Consider the following 13,072-nt stretch of genomic DNA (forward strand, 5'->3'; position numbering starts at 1 on the left):
TGTCCTAACTGATTGGCCAAAACTATAGTTTGTTAACAATAAATTTGTTGAGTGGTTGAAAAACTAGTTTTAAAGACTACAACCTAAGTGTATGTAAACTTCCCGACTTCAACTGTAAATATATTTACCTCAAAAATATATGGTGGATTGGAAATAATGCCGACATGTACATAGATGGAAGCAACAATCTGCGATATTAAAGCTGATCCACCCCTACATTTGTATTTTTTTTTTTAATAATACATTTTTTTTTTTAAATACAAAATACTTCTCTCCATATGAATTCACGTGAAGACACAGGATAGGTTAAAGCAATGTAGTAGTCATTTGACAATAATTTTTGCATCAGCGCAGGAAAGAGGAGGAGAGACAGCCACTTTTGAGATGCAGCCAAAGTCTTGGCGAGGACATCGTCAAGAGTACATTTGACATGACATGTCCTCCAGCGGAACACTAGAGGGCAGCAAAGTTCTCCCTTACCATCATGTCATCTCTCTCTCTCTGTCTCTCTCGCTCGCTGGGGTGAAATAGGAACTAATACGTGGCTAAACTGTTAAAAATCAAACCAATACCAATACCAATCTAATTACAGTCGCTGTACTCATCATATACAGGAGAACTGTCGCCTTATGGTGAGGATAGCCGTGTTGCAAGCCCGGTTTCAGATGCAATCATTAGGCAATGGCAAATAAAGTGTAGGAAATGATGAAACAGCATCTCTGCCACCAGTAATTACAGATAGTAGTGTAAATCCCCCTCCCCGCACCTTTCCTACAGCCTGACAATTTTCTCAAGGCTTCTGGAAATAAATGCTGTTTGAATGCTCAACTGGTGTCGCTCATTCAGCCGACAAACTTTCAACCGGTTCTCCCCATTAAGCAATGAGTCTGAGTCAGAGGCTGGGCCTTCTCAGGTCTCTTCTCCGCCCGTTACGGGGCCTGAGCCGCTGAAGCCAGACACCATTAGCTCTGACAAATTTAAAACCTTAGTCATTGGCGACTCCATTATTGAAAGATTGTGATCTCACATCTCAAAATAGGTCTGCTTAATGTTAGATCCCTCACTTCCAAAGCAGTCATAGTCAATGAACTAATCACTGATCATAATATTGACGTGAATGGCCTGACTGAAACATGGCTCAAGCCTGATGAATTTACTGTAATTTACTTACAATGTTCAAATGGAAAAGTCCACAGACCCACTACAAAAGGCTTTCGGAGCCATCATCGACTCATTGAGTTTTGTCCAACATGTCTCCGGACCTACTCAATACCACAGTCATACCCCGGATCTAGTTTTGTCCCGTGCAACACATTTTGTGGATCTAAATGTTTTTCCTCATAATCTTGGACTATCTTATTACTTTTGCAATCACAATAAATAATCTGCTCAGACCCCAACTAAGGATCATCAAAAGCCATGCTATAAATTCTCAGACAAAATTCCCAGATGCCCTTCCAGACTCCCTCCATCTACCCAAGGTCGTCGGAGTACAAACATCGGTTAACCACCTAACTAACTGAGGATCTAAATGTAACCTTGTGTAACACCCTAGATGCAGTTGCATCCCAAAAACAAACAAAAAATTGTCACAAGAAAGTAGCTCCCTGGTATACAGAAAATACCAGAGCCCTGAAACCAGCCCTGAAACCAGCCCTGAAACCAGATTCCAGAAAATTGGAAAGGAAACGGCGCTCCCCCTAAACTAGAAGTCTTCAGACTAGCTTGGAAAGACAGTTCCGTGCTGCTCGATCATCCAATTTTTCCAACCTAATTGAGGAGAATAAGAACAATCCAAAATAAATGTTGGATACTGTCACAAAGCAAACTAAAAATCAGCATTCCCCCAAGAGAGGATGGTGTTTACTTCAGCAGTGATGAATTCATGAACTTTGAAGAAAAGATCATGATCATTAGAAAGCAAAATACGGACTCTTTGAACTAATGTTCAGTTGTCCTGAGTCTGCACAGAACCGCCAGAACCTAGGATCAATGGAGACACTCAAGTTTTTTAGCCCTGTATCGCATTCATGAAAATAGTCATGGCCTCTAAACCTTCAAGCTGCAAACTGGAACCTATTCCAACTAAACTACTGAAAGAGCTACTTCCTGTGCTTGACCCTCCTATGTTGAACATAATAAATGTCTCCCTATCCACCGGATGTGTACCACACTCACTAAAAGTGGCAGTAATAAAGCCTCTCTTGAAAAAGCCAAACCTTGACCCTGAAAATGTAAAAAAAACTATTGGCCATTCCTCTCAAAATATTTTGAAAAAGCTGTTGTTCGGCAGCTCACTGCCTTCCCGAAGACAAATAATGTATACAAAACACTTCAGTCTGGTTTTAGACCCCATCATTGCTGCACAAGTGAAGATGGTATTATGACCTTTTAATGGTGTCAGACTTAAGACTCTGCATCTGTCCTCGTGCTCCTAGACCTTAGTGCTTCATTTGACACCATATTGTTTTGGAGAGATTGGAAACCCTGAATGGTCTACATAGACAAGTGCTTGCCTGGTTTAGATCTTCATCTGTCGGAAAGATATCAGTTCGTCTCTGTGGATGGTTTGTCCTCTGACAAATCAATTTTACGTTTCGGTGTTCCTAAGGGGAATTTAAGTATGCTCCCTCTCGGAGGACCTGAGCCTTAGGACCATGCCTCAGGACTACCTGGCCTGATGACTCCTGGCTTTCCCCAATCCACCTGATCATGCTGCTGCTCCAGTTTCAACTGTTCTTGAACCCTGACTTGTTCACAAGACGTTCTTCCTTGTGTGTTGTGCTCTCTCACTTGGGGCCTAAAACACCCCATAATTCAATTTGCAATGATTGTACATCCACTAAGAAAAGTCAGCCAAAACTTAAAACTAACATCAATATGGAGAAGTCAACATACAGGTGTAAGTAAAAACTAATGTAAATCAGTTAGAAATTGTGCAACTAATGCACGATGGTACAAACACGTATCGTAAAAGTAATGTTGTTTTTGTTTGGTTAGCTTTTGGAAACGATAGCTAGAGCATACTACTTTCCCTGAAATCAGACATTGTAATTTTGGATTTACCTGATATCATTGAATGGCTACTTTGGATGCCTGCGGATGTGTTGTCTTCTAGCCAAGATATGAAATGCAATAATATTTAACTGTAGGGCAAATAAAGCACACACAACAGCTACCGGTGGATCCATGTTGACTGAAAACACAACTGTGAAGTGAAGAATTTCCGGGCAAGGGTGGTCCATTTAAAATTCCTTCCTTCTTCCCTCGCCCCTTGACCTGAAAGTGTCAACTCATCATACAACATGATATGTAATCAGAAGTGTCCACTTAATTAGAGGGCTGAGGGGAGAGGGTTGTCTTTTACATGTTTGGAACGCAGCCATTGTCTGTTTCTCTCCCAAAGAGAGCTAGCCAAGTCAAAGGCTCCTACAGTGCCTTGCGAAAGTATTCGGCCCCCTTGAACTTTGCGACCTTTTGCCACATTTCAGGCTTCAAACATAAATATATAAAACTGTATTTTTTTGTGAAGAATCAACAACAAGTGGGACACAATCGTGAAGTGGAACGACATTTATTGGATATTTCAAACTTTTTTAACAAATCAAAAACTGAAAAATTGGGCGTGCAAAATTATTCAGCCCCCTTAAGTTAATACTTTGTAGCGCCACCTTTTGCTGCGATTACAGCTGTAAGTCGCTTGGGGTATGTCTCTATCAGTTTTGCACATCGAGAGACTGACATTTTTTCCCATTCCTCCTTGCAAAACAGCTCGAGCTCAGTGAGGTTGGATGGAGAGCATTTGTGAACAGCAGTTTTCAGTTCTTTCCACAGATTCTCGATTGGATTCAGGTCTGGACTTTGACTTGGCCATTCTAACACCTGGATATGTTTATTTTTGAACCATTCCATAGTAGATTTTGCTTTATGTTTTGGATCATTGTCTTGTTGGAAGACAAATCTCCGTCCCAGTCTCAGGTCTTTTGCAGACTCCATCATTCTTCCAGAATGGTCCTGTATTTGGCTCCATCCATCTTCCCATCAATTTTAACCATCTTCCCTGTCCCTGCTGAAGAAAAGCACGCACAAACCATGATGCTGCCACCACCATGTTTGACAGTGGGAATGGTGTGTTCAAGGTGATGAGCTGTGTTGCTTTTTCGCCAAACATAACGTTTTGCATTGTTGCCAAAAAGTTCAATTTTGGTTTCATCTGACCAGAGCACCTTCTTCCACATGTTTGGTGTGTCTCCCAGGTGGCTTGTGGCAAACTTTAAATTACACTTTTTATGGATATCTTTAAGAAATGGCTTTCTTCTTGCCACTCTTCCATAAAGGCCAGATTTGTGCAATATTCGACTGATTGTTGTCCTATGGACAGAGTCTCCCACCTCAGCTGTAGATCTCTGCAGTTCATCCAGAGTGATCATGGGCCTCTTGGCTGCATCTCTGATCAGTCTTCTCCTTGTATGAGCTGAAAGTTTAGAGGGACGGCCAGGTCTTGGTAGATTTGCAGTGGTCTGATACTCCTTCCATTTCAATATTATCGCTTGCACAGTGCTCCTTGGGATGTTTAAAGCTTGGGAAATCTTTTTGTATCCAAATTCGGCTTTAAACCTCTTCACAACAGTATCTCGGACCTGCCTGGTGTGTTCCTTGTTCTTCATGATGCTCTCTGCGCTTTTAACGGACCTCTGAGACTATCACAGTGCAGGTGCATTTATACGGAGACTTGATTACACACAGGTGGATTGTATTTATCATCATTAGTAATTTAGGTCAACATTGGATCATTCAGAGATCCTCACTGAACTTCTGGAGAGAGTTTGCTGCACTGAAAGTAAAGGGGCTGAATAATTTTGCACGCCCAATTTTTCAGTTTTTGATTTGTTAAAAAAGTTTGAAATATCCAATAAATGTCGTTCCACTTCATGATTGTGTCCCACTTGTTGTTGATTCTTCACAAAAAAATACAGTTTTATATCTTTATGTTTGAAGCCTGAAATATGGCAAAAGGTCGCAAAGTTCAAGGGGGCCGAATACTTTCGCAAGGCACTGTAAATAGACACATTGAATGTACATAACCTAGCCTTTCCCTTTACTTCAGGACTGTCATGCTAAAATACCTACTGCACTCGATGGCCACTACCAGGCCGGCCTTGGGCATAAGCAACATAAGCGGTCGCTTAGGGGCCCACGACCAAATATATTTCTACGTTTTTTTTGGGGGGGGACTCAGTCGGTGTCTCAACTTACAGTTGAAAGTTAGAATACGGAAGGTGCCATTTTGAAAATTTGTTGTGCATCAGCAGTTTTTCTCTTTTTATGTCAGTCATTGACAGTCACTAAATTAGACAGTCACTAATGTCGGAAAAACATTTTTAGATTGGAAAATTAACCTAGCCAGCTTTCTCAACTTGTAGTAATCATGACAAAAATATTACAATCTGAGACCTATTGATCTGAAGTCTGTTGCACTTCCATCTCTGTTAGGAACTGTCTGACAGAGAAAAAACATCTAATGAGGGACATTTTAGCAGAGCACTACCTCTCTCAAGAAACACTGAGAAAGCACTTGATTTCAAGGGGGCTGACAGGATTTGAACGTGAAAAATTGTCTATTAAGGGACAATTTTGCCTGAGTAACATATTCGGAGAAAAAGTCCTCTACCCTCATAATACTCTTATTTTAAAGGTGCATCAGGATTTGAACTTGGGACCTCTTGATCTGCAGTCAAATGCTCTACCACTGAGCTATACCCCCTCTGCTAGACACTGTCTAAAGGCAGAAAAATTGTTCAATAAGGGACATTATAGCTGGAGATCAACAAAAACTAATATAGAACACTCTCTCTCTCTGAAAACATACCCAGAAAGTATTTGATTTGAAGATGACAAATATATTACAATCTGAGACCTATTGATCTGAAGTCTGTTGCACTTCCACCTCTGTTAGGAACTGTCTGACAGAGAAAAAACATCTAATGAGGGACATTTTAGCAGAGCACTCCCTCTCTCAAGAAACACTGAGAAAGTACTTGATTTCAAGGGGGCGCCAGTATTTGATCCTGAGAAATTGTCAAATAAGGGAGATTTTAGCTTGTGATCAACATAACCTAATAAAGAAAACTCTCTCTTTGAAAACGTACCCATAAAGTGTTTGATTTCAAGTTGACAAAAAAATTACAATCTGAGACATATTGATCTGAAGTCTATTGCACTTCCACCTCTGATAGGAACTGTCTGACAGAGAAAAAACATTGAATGAGGGACATTTTAGACTGAGTAACATAACCAAAAAAGGAGCACTCCCTCTCTCAAGATACACTTAGAAAGTACTTGATTTCAAGGGGGTGCCAGGATTTGAACGTGAGAAATTGTCTAATAAGGGACAATTTTCCCTGAGTAACATATTCGAAAAAGAGTCCTCTACCCTCAAAATACTCTTTGAAAGCACTTGATTTAAAGGGGGATTCAGGATTTGAACCTGTGACCTCTTGCTCTGCAGTCAAATGCTCTACCACTGAGCTATACCCCCTCTGCTAGAAACTGTCTAAAGGCAGAAAAATTGTCTAATCAGGGACATTATAGCTGGAGATCAACAAAATCTAATGAAGAACACTCTTTCTCTGAAAACATACCCATAAAGTATTTGATTTGAAGATGACAAATATTTTACAATCTGAGACCTATTGATCTGAAGTCTGTTGCACTTCCACCTCTGTTAGGAACTGTCTGACAGAGAAAAACCATCTAATGAGGGACATTTTAGCAGAGCACTCCCTCTCTCAAGAAACACTGAGAAAGTACTTGATTTCAAGGGGGCGCCAGTATTTGATCCTGAGAAATTGTCTAATAAGGGAGATTTTAGCTTGTGATCAACATAACCTAATAAAGAAAACTCTCTCTTTGAAAATGTACCCATAAAGTGTTTGATTTCAAGTTGACAAAAAAATTACAATCTGAGACATATTGATCTGAAGTCTATTGCACTTCCACCTCTGATAGGAACTGTCTGACAGAGAAAAAACATTGAATGAGGGACATTTTAGACTGAGTAACATAACCAAAAAAGGAGCACTCCACCTCTCAAGATACACTTAGAAAGTACTTGATTTCAAGGGGGTGCCAGTATTTGATCCTGAGAAATTGTCTAATAAGGGAGATTTTAGCTTGTGATCAACATAACCTAATAAAGAAAACTCTCTCTTTGAAAACGTACCCATAAATTGTTTGATTTCAAGTTGACAAAAAAATTACAATCTGAGACCTATTGATCTGAAGTCTATTGCACTTCCTCCTCTGATAGGAACTGTCTGACAGAGAAAAAACATTGAATGAGGGACATTTTAGACTGAGTAGCATAACCAAAAAAGTAGCACTCCACCTCTCAAGATACACTTAGAAAGTAGTTGATTTCAAGGGGGTGCCAGGACTTGAACGTGAGAAATAGTCTAATAAGGGACAATTTTCCCTGAGTAACATATACCAAAAAAGAGTCCTCTACCCTCAAAATACTCTTAGAAAGCTCTTGATTTTAAGGGGGCACCGGGATTTGAACCTGGGACCTCTTGATCTGCAGTCAAATGCTCTACCACTGAGCTATACCCCCTCTGCTAGAAACTGCCTAAAGGCAGAAAAATTGTCCAATAAGGGACATTGTAGCTGTAGAACCCAGAAAGTATATGATTTCAAGATGACAAATATATTACAATCTGAGACCTATTGATCTGAAGTCTGTTGCACTTCCTCCTCTGATAGGAACTGTCTGACAGAGAAAAACCATTGAATGAGGGACATTTTAGACTGAGTAACATAACCAAAAAAGGAGCACGCCCTCTCTCAAAATACACTTAGAAAGTACTTGATTTCAAGGGGGTTTCAGGATTTGAACTTGAGAAATTGTCTAATAAGGGACAATATTGCCAGAGTAACATATTCGGAAAAAAGTCCTCTACCCTCAAAATAATCTTAGAAAGCTCTTGATTTAAAGGGGGCATCAGGATTTGAACCTGGGACCTCTTGATCTGCAGTCAAATGCTCTACCACTGAGCTATACCCCCTCTGCTAGAAACTGTCTAAAGGCGGAAAAATTGTCTAATAAGGGACATTATAGCTGGAGATCAACAAAAACTAATGAAGAACACTCTCTCTCTGAAAACATACCCAGAAAGTATTTGATTTCAAGTTGACAAAAAAATTACAATCTGAGACCTATTGATCTGAAATCTATTGCACTTCCACCTCTGATAGGAACTGTCTGACAGAGAAAAAACATTGAATGAGGGACATTTTAGACTGAGTAACATAACCAAAAAAGGAGCACTCCCTCTCTCAAGATCCACTTAGAAAGTACTTGATTTCAAGGGGGCGCCAGTATTTGATCCTGAGAAATTGTCTAATAAGGGAGATTTTAGCTTGTGATCAACATAACCTAATAAAGAAAACTCTCTCTTTGAAAACGTACCCATAAAGTGTTTGATTTCAAGTTGACAAAAAAATTACAATCTGAGACCTATTGATCTGAAGTCTATTGCACTTCCACCTCTGATAGGAACTGTCTGACAGAGAAAAAACATCTAATGAGGGACATTTTAGCAGAGCACTCCCTCTCTCAAGAAACACTGAGAAAGTACTTGATTTCAAGGGGGGCGCTAGGATTTGATACTGAGAAATTGTCTAACAAGGGAGATTTTAGCTTGTGATCAACATAACCTAATAAAGAAAACTCTCTCTTTGAAAACGTACCCATAAAGTGTTTGATTTCAAGTTGACAAAAAACTTACAATCTGAGACCTATTGATCTGAAGTCTATTGCACTTCCTCCTCTGATAGGAACTGTCTGACAGAGAAGAACCATTGAATGAGGGACATTTTAGACTGAGTAACATAACCAAAAAAGGAGCACTCCCTCTCTCAAAATACACTTAGAAAGTACTTGATTTCAAGGGGGTTTCAGGATTTGAACTTGAGAAATTGTCTAATAATGGACAATTTTGCCTGAGTAACATATTCGAAAAAAAGAGTCCTCTACCCTCAAAATACATTTTGAAAGCACTTGATTTAAAGGGGGCATTAGGATTTGAACCTGGGACCTCTTGATCTGCAGTCAAATGCTCTACCACTGAGCTATACCCCCTCTGCTAGAATCTGTCTATAGGCGGAAAAATTGTCTACTAAGAGACATTATAGCTGGAGATCAACAAAAACTAATGAAGAACACTCTCTCTCTGAAATCATACCCAGAAAGTATTTGATTTCAAGTTGACAAAAAAATTACAATCTGAGACCTATTGATCTGAAATCTATTGCACTTCCACCTCTGATAGGAACTGTCTGACAGAGAAAAAACATTGAATGAGGGACATTTTAGACTGAGTAACATAACCAAAAAAGGAGCACTCCCTCTCTCAAGATCCACTTAGAAAGTACTTGATTTCAAGGGGGCGCCAGTATTTGATCCTGAGAAATTGTCTAATAAGGGAGATTTTAGCTTGTGATCAACATAACCTAATAAAGAAAACTCTCTCTTTGAAAACGTACCCATAAAGTGTTTGATTTCAAGTTGACAAAAAAATTACAATCTGAGACCTATTGATCTGAAGTCTATTGCACTTCCACCTCTGATAGGAACTGTCTGACAGAGAAAAAACATCTAATGAGGGACATTTTAGCAGAGCACTCCCTCTCTCAAGAAACACTGAGAAAGTACTTGATTTCAAGGGGGGCGCTAGGATTTGATACTGAGAAATTGTCTAACAAGGGAGATTTTAGCTTGTGATCAACATAACCTAATAAAGAAAACTCTCTCTTTGAAAACGTACCCATAAAGTGTTTGATTTCAAGTTGACAAAAAACTTACAATCTGAGAGCTATTGATCTGAAGTCTATTGCACTTCCTCCTCTGATAGGAACTGTCTGACAGAGAAGAACCATTGAATGAGGGACATTTTAGACTGAGTAACATAACCAAAAAAGGAGCACTCCCTCTCTCAAAATACACATAGAAAGTAGTTGATTTCAAGGGGGTTTCAGGATTTGAACTTGAGAAATTGTCTAATAATGGACAATTTTGCCTGAGTAACATATTCGAAAAAAAGAGTCCTCTACCCTCAAACTACATTTTGAAAGCCCTTGATTTAAAGGGGGCATCAGGATTTGAATCTGGGACCTCTTGATCTGCAGTCAAATGCTCTACCACTGAGATATACCCCCTCTGCTAGAATCTGTCTATAGGCGGAAAAATTGTCTACTAAGGGACATTATAGCTGGAGATCAACAAAAACTAAAGAAGAACACTCTCTCTCTGAAAACATACCCATAAAGTATTTGATTTGAAGATGACAAATATATTACAATCTGAGACCTATTGATCTGAAGTCTGTTGCACTTCCACCTCTGTTAGGAACTGTCTGACAGAGAAAAACCATCTAATGAGGGACATTTTAGCAGAGCACTCCCACTCTCAAGAAACACTGAGAAAGTGCTTGATTTCAAGGGGGCGCCAGTTTTTGATCCTGAGAAATTGTCTAATAAGGGAGATTTTAGCTTGTGATCAACATAACCTAATCAAGAAAACTCTCTCTTTGAAAACGTACCCATAAAGTTTTTGATTTCAAGTTGATGAAAAAAATACAATCTGAGACCTATTGATCTGAAGTCTATTGCACTTCCACCTCTGATAGGAACTGTCTGACAGAGAATAACCAATGAATGAGGGACATTTTAGACTGAGTAACATAACCAAAAAAGGAGCACTCCCTCTCTCAAAATACACTTAGAAAGTACTTGATTTCAAGGGGGTTTCAGGATTTGAACTTGAGAAATTGTCTAATAAAGGACAATTTTGCCTGAGTAACATATTCGGAAAAAAAAGTAATCTACCCTCAAAATACTCTTTGAAAGCTCTTGATTTTAAGGGGGCATCAGGATTTGAACCTGGGACCTCTTGATCTGCAGTCAAATGCTCTACCACTGAGCTATACCCCCTCTGCTAGAATCTGTCTATAGGCGGAAAAATTGTCTACTAAGAGACATTATAGCTGGAGATCAACAAAAACTAATGAAGAACACTCTCTCTCTGAAATCATACCCAGAAAGTATTTGATTTCAAGTTGACAAAAAAATTACAATCTGAGACCTATTGATCTGAAATCTATTGCACTTCCACCTCTGATAGGAACTGTCTGACAGAGAAAAAACATTGAATGAGGGACATTTTAGACTGAGTAACATAACCAAAAAAGGAGCACTCCCTCTCTCAAGATCCACTTAGAAAGTACTTGATTTCAAGGGGGCGCCAGTATTTGATCCTGAGAAATTGTCTAATAAGGGAGATTTTAGCTTGTGATCAACATAACCTAATAAAGAAAACTCTCTCTTTGAAAACGTACCCATAAAGTGTTTGATTTCAAGTTGACAAAAAAATTACAATCTGAGACCTATTGATCTGAAGTCTATTGCACTTCCACCTCTGATAGGAACTGTCTGACAGAGAAAAAACATCTAATGAGGGACATTTTAGCAGAGCACTCCCTCTCTCAAGAAACACTGAGAAAGTACTTGATTTCAAGGGGGGCGCTAGGATTTGATACTGAGAAATTGTCTAACAAGGGAGATTTTAGCTTGTGATCAACATAACCTAATAAAGAAAACTCTCTCTTTGAAAACGTACCCATAAAGTGTTTGATTTCAAGTTGACAAAAAACTTACAATCTGAGAGCTATTGATCTGAAGTCTATTGCACTTCCTCCTCTGATAGGAACTGTCTGACAGAGAAGAACCATTGAATGAGGGACATTTTAGACTGAGTAACATAACCAAAAAAGGAGCACTCCCTCTCTCAAAATACACTTAGAAAGTAGTTGATTTCAAGGGGGTTTCAGGATTTGAACTTGAGAAATTGTCTAATAATGGACAATTTTGCCTGAGTAACATATTCGAAAAAAAGAGTCCTCTACCCTCAAAATACATTTTGAAAGCACTTGATTTAAAGGGGGCATCAGGATTTGAATCTGGGACCTCTTGATCTGCAGTCAAATGCTCTACCACTGAGCTATACCCCCTCTGCTAGAATCTGTCTATAGGCGGAAAAATTGTCTACTAAGGGACATTATAGCTGGAGATCAACAAAAACTAAAGAAGAACACTCTCTCTCTGAAAACATACCCATAAAGTATTTGATTTGAAGATGACAAATATATTACAATCTGAGACCTATTGATCTGAAGTCTGTTGCACTTCCACCTCTGTTAGGAACTGTCTGACAGAGAAAAAACATCTAATGAGGGACATTTTAGCAGAGCACTCCCACTCTCAAGAAACACTGAGAAAGTGCTTGATTTCAAGGGGGCGCCAGTTTTTGATCCTGAGAAATTGTCTAATAAGGGAGATTTTAGCTTGTGATCAACATAACCTAATCAAGAAAACTCTCTCTTTGAAAACGTACCCATAAAGTTTTTGATTTCAAGTTGATGAAAAAAATACAATCTGAGACCTATTGATCTGAAGTCTATTGCACTTCCTCCTCTGATAGGAACTGTCTGACAGAGAATAACCAATGAATGAGGGACATTTTAGACTGAGTAACATAACCAAAAAAGGAGCACTACCTCTCTCAAAATACACTTAGAAAGTACTTGATTTCAAGGGGGTTTCAGGATTTGAACTTGAGAAATTGTCTAATAAAGGACAATTTTGCCTGAGTAACATATTCGGAAAAAAAAGTAATCTACCCTCAAAATACTCTTTGAAAGCTCTTGATTTTAAGGGGGCATCAGGATTTGAACCTGGGACCTCTTGATCTGCTGTCAAATGCTCTACCACTGACCTATACCCCCTCTGCTAGAAACTGCCTAAAGGCAGAAAAATTGTCCAATAAGGGACATTATAGCTGTAGAACCCAGAAAGTATATGATTTCAAGATGACAAATATATTACAATCTGAGACCTATTGATCTGAAGTCTGTTGCACTTCCACCTCTGTTAGGAACTGTCTGACAGAGAAAAAACATCTAATGAGGGACATTTTAGCAGAGCACTCCCACTCTCAAGAAACACTGAGAAAGTGCTT

At 39.2% G+C, this 13,072-nt stretch overlaps 3 non-coding genes across 3 annotated transcripts; all 3 read right to left on the minus strand.

Moving 5' to 3' along the window:
- Window positions 1-7,540: 7,540 nt before the first annotated feature.
- trnac-gca (transfer RNA cysteine (anticodon GCA)) lies at window positions 7,541-7,612 on the minus strand. The gene has a single exon. It is a non-coding gene; the product is annotated as a tRNA-Cys (tRNA).
- A 379-nt stretch (window positions 7,613-7,991) lies between these two features.
- trnac-gca (transfer RNA cysteine (anticodon GCA)) lies at window positions 7,992-8,063 on the minus strand. Its single transcript has one exon. It is a non-coding gene; the product is annotated as a tRNA-Cys (tRNA).
- Window positions 8,064-10,917: 2,854 nt separating this feature from the next.
- Window positions 10,918-10,989, minus strand: trnac-gca (transfer RNA cysteine (anticodon GCA)). Its single transcript has one exon. It is a non-coding gene; the product is annotated as a tRNA-Cys (tRNA).
- Between the last annotated feature and the right edge of the window lie 2,083 nt (window positions 10,990-13,072).

This window comes from Oncorhynchus mykiss, chromosome 25, assembly GCF_057628025.1.
Source record: "Oncorhynchus mykiss isolate SJ-2025 chromosome 25, ASM5762802v1, whole genome shotgun sequence".
Taxonomy (NCBI): Eukaryota; Metazoa; Chordata; class Actinopteri; order Salmoniformes; family Salmonidae; genus Oncorhynchus; species Oncorhynchus mykiss.